Below are 4158 nucleotides of genomic sequence, written 5' to 3'. Positions count from 1 at the left end.
CCCTCAACCTCCCTCTGAGGACATGTGAAGGACTCGCGACAGAGCACAACCTATCCACTGCGCCAAGTGTCCAAGCACCCGATGCTAGTGGAGACAACCGTCGCTTTAGGCCTATCGTCGGTGTGTTGGAGGACCCGGTTGCGTTTCCTTCTCTCAATTTACGGTATATTCTATAAAAGCCAAGACTTCGTTCGATTTTTTTTGTTTAATGAGCTCCGTTATATTATGTAAATTATACCACACCGCTTATGGATTAATGGTTCTAGGCCCATTAACATCCACAACTTTCTTGGGAGCGATACTTTGGCTATTCAGGTCCCTTTATTTTGAAATGCATTTTTGATACATTTTAAAATGTTAAAAATATAAACGAAAAATTCAAGTGTACATCTTCATGCTACACGTCGTCAAGGGCTCCTTGTTGAACGTAGCGAAGTGTTCTTATGGGCAGGGGGGCATGGCCCCCCTACCTCCCTCTACCTCGCTCGCACAAATTGCTCTATGAGACACAGGTGAGCTTATATTTGCATCTTGTTCACTGTAAATTTCTGGATGAGCGCCACCACCTCAACTCTACCTCCCTCTCCACCTTCTGCAGGCGAGGCCAGCGCGCCCCGCCGTCGCTACACGTCGTCGAGCATGGAATTCGACCTCCCCCGCTCCAGAGACGACATCGACATTCACCGGTCGAGCTTCCCCGTTTGAGCTCATATAAGAGAAAATTGCTTCCTGGAGGCTTCAGTTCGAGGACCCTGCCGAAGAAGTTTACAACCTGCTGGGCAAGTAGGCCAAAATCTTCGACGCTCCGCTTACTGATACTGATCCAAGCCCTGACGAAGCACCCAGTGCATGCCTGCCGCAGTGGCAAGGTTGCTTAGTACTGTAGATGATTCCTCTATAGTTCTTGTTTCTCTTGGTGTTTTCATTTCCCAGTGTCAAGAACTCAAGATGCAATGTGTTAGTGTGGAACCCCAGGGGGCTTAACTCCCTGGCTAGAAGAGGTGTTGTGAGTTCCTTGGTTAGTGTCAACTGTCAATTCTACTATTGTCTGTATGCAAGAATCGAAGCTCGGTGTTGTTGATTATTCGCTGTGTCTCTGATTCATGTAGTGCTGCTTTCACTAATTTTGCTTTCTCCCCTGCTTTGGGCACTCGTGGTGGTCTGATTACAGCGTGGACTGATGATATTGTCGTCAGTTCAGCCCAATGCTCTGAACACTTTGTTGCCACTCACTGTATCATGGCCTGGACTGATGATATGGTCGTCAGTTCAGCCCAATGCTCTGAACAATTCTGCTACGCCCACCGCATAAACTCCGATTTCTCCAAGATCTCAAGCTGCTTGCTAGCACCTTCCTGAACCCCTGTACAGTACGTGATTTCAATGTGATCTTGGATGCCTCTGATAAGAATAATGACAATATAAACAGAGGGCTGCTCAACGCTTTCAGAAGCTTTACCAAATTCCTTTAGCTTAAGGACATGTACCTTCATGGCAGGAGGTACACATGGTGCAATGAGCAAGAGAATGCAGTCCTGGTCCCCCTTGACGAGTCCTCTACAACCAAAGCCTAGAATGATGCATTCCTCAACTCGCTTCTGCAGGGCTCCTGTTAGCGTATGTATTAGCGTGTATAGTAGTTCTATTTACTTGTGTACCCTAATTGTATTGTACTCTAACTCTTGGCCTTTGGCCCATTATATAAACACCTGGAACCCCACGTATTACCGTGAGAGGCTTCCCCCAAACCCTAGCAACCTTTCTACATGGTATTAGATTGATCTCTCCCGATCCAAAACCCTAGCCGCCGCCCTAGTCCATCTAGCCGCCGGCCTCACCTTCCGCTGCACCCCACGATGGCCCTCAACTCCACCTCCGGAGCCATCGTGTCCACCACCGCGGGCGCTGTGTCTCCCGCCGGTGCTGCCCGCTCCGTCTCGCCCATCGTCCTCTCCTTTGACGCTGGGAACTACACCAAGTGGGCGATCTACCTCCGCGCCTCGCTCGGCCGTGCCGGCCTCATCGGCCACATCGACGGCACCACTCAGGCTGCTCCTACCGACGGCGCATGGATGGCGGAGGACTACACCATGCTCAACCATCTGCACGCGGCCATCGACGAGGACGTCGCCGACATGGTCCTCGCCAGCAACCAGACCGCCCGCCAGCTCTGGCTGGCCATCTACGAGCTCTTCTCCGCCAACAAGGCCAGCAAGGCGATCTACCTCGACAACGACTTTCGCCAGCTGGTCCAGGGCACGTCCTCCATCACCGAGTACTGCCGCCGCCAGAAGCAACTCTCCGACGCCCTCGCCGACAACGACTCCCCGGTCTCGGCCCGCGCGCTCGTCCTCAACACTCTGCGCGGCCTCGGGCCTCGATTCTCCTCCGCGGCCACCGTGATCTCAATGACGGACCCGCTGCCCACTTTCATCCGTGTTCGGAGCATGCTCCTCATGGAGGAGATGCAACAGGCCAACGCGGCTGCTAACGCCGCTTCCACTGCACTCGTCGCCCAGGCCATGCGCCCGGCGCCTCCTACACCACCGTGCACGGGCACAGCCTGTCAAGGCGGGTCGTCCAACTCTGGCCGGTCTCGCAAAGGCAAGAAGAAGACCGCCACCGCCCAGGCCGCCGCGCCCAACCGCGCGCCCACCCCTGCGCCTACGGGCCCCTGGTTCTGCATCTCCCCTGGCGCTGGACAGTGGCGCCCTCCTACGGGCGCTGGCATCCTCGGCCCCCGTCCTCAGGCCTACACCACCATCAACGCGCCCATGTTCCAGTCCGCGCCCTCGACCTCGACATCGCCATCGCCTGCCTGGGACAACGCCGGCCTCATCGCTGCCCTCAACTCGCTGTACCAGCAGGGTGGCTGGGTCATGGACTCTGGCGCCACGTCTCACATGACGAACGACGAGGGTAACATCCAGTTCTCCGCCCCTCTATCCTCTCCACACTTTGTCACCGTTGGGAACGGTACCTCTGTACCAATCTCTTCCTATGGCTCCACCTCTTTTCGCTCTCCTTCTGGTCATGTGTTCAAACTCAACCATGTTCTCCTTGTCCCACGTTTAATTCGCAATCTCCTATCTATTCGCAAATTTACTCGTGACAATTCATGTTCTGTTGAGTTTGACTCTCTTGGTTTTTCTGTGAAGGACCTGAAGACTTGTCGTGTGATCCTTCGCTGCAATAGTGAAGGGGATCTCTACACGTTTCCTGGCACCCCTCGTCGAGCACCACCCACCACCGCCATGCTTGTCTCCACCAACGCCGATCTCTGGCACCAACGACTTGGTCACCCTGGTCACGATGCTATGTCGGCGCTCCAGAGTCTTTCTTTTATCAAGTGTAATAAATTGCGGCGGCCTCATGTCTGTCATGCCTGTCAGCTAGGCAAACATGTGCGCCTTCCGTTTAGTTCGTCTACTTCTACGTCTAGTACCAAGTTTGAGTTGATACATTGCGATTTGTGGACATCACCAATTATTAGTAATTCTGGTTTTCGATATTACCTTGTTATTGTCGATGATTATTCTCACTTTTACTGGTCATTTCCGCTACGCCAAAAATCTAGCGTCTCCAGCACTCTTGCTAAATTTTTCGCCTATGTACGCACTCAGTTTGGTACCACCATCCGTTCCATGCAAACGGACAACGGCACCGAGTTCCTGAACTCTGCCGTTGATGATCTTCTTGCACAACACGGCACCACTCTCCGTCTGTCGTGTCCTTACACTTCACAACAAAATGGCAAGGCTGAGCGTGCCATTCATACCATCAACGATACAATGCGCACCATCATGTTTCATGCTCACATGCCTGAGAGTTTTTGGGCTGAAGCTCTTGCTGCCGCGACCTTTCTCCTTAATCGCCGTCCTTGCAAGGCTATTGGGTCAATGATTCCGTACACACAACTCTATGGTCGTTCTCCCAAATATGACTCGTTGCGTGTCTTCGGATGTCTATGCTATCCCAATGTTGCATCTACGGCTGCACACAAACTTCGCCCCCGCTCGGTCCCATGCGTGTTTCTTGGCTATCCGTCTCAACACCGTGGCTACCGCTGCTTTGATCCATCCTCCGGGAAAATAATAATCTCTCGACATGTTGTTTTCGACGAAGGTGTTTTTCCGTTTCAGCTTGCAGCGACCACTT

The 4158-nt window shown here is 52.9% G+C and overlaps 1 long non-coding RNA gene across 1 annotated transcript; it reads left to right on the top strand.

Moving 5' to 3' along the window:
• Positions 1 to 416: 416 nt before the first annotated feature.
• Positions 417 to 1084, top strand: LOC127318606 (uncharacterized). The gene is made up of 2 exons (XR_007862020.2): positions 417 to 512; positions 599 to 1084. It is a non-coding gene; the product is annotated as an uncharacterized lncRNA (long non-coding RNA).
• The last annotated feature ends 3074 nt before the right edge of the window (positions 1085 to 4158 follow it).

This window comes from Lolium perenne, chromosome 7, assembly GCF_019359855.2.
Source record: "Lolium perenne isolate Kyuss_39 chromosome 7, Kyuss_2.0, whole genome shotgun sequence".
Lineage (NCBI taxonomy): Eukaryota > Viridiplantae > Streptophyta > Magnoliopsida > Poales > Poaceae > Lolium > Lolium perenne.
The sequence above is the reverse complement of the archived record's forward strand: the minus strand, read 5'-3'. Positions and strand labels throughout refer to the sequence as shown.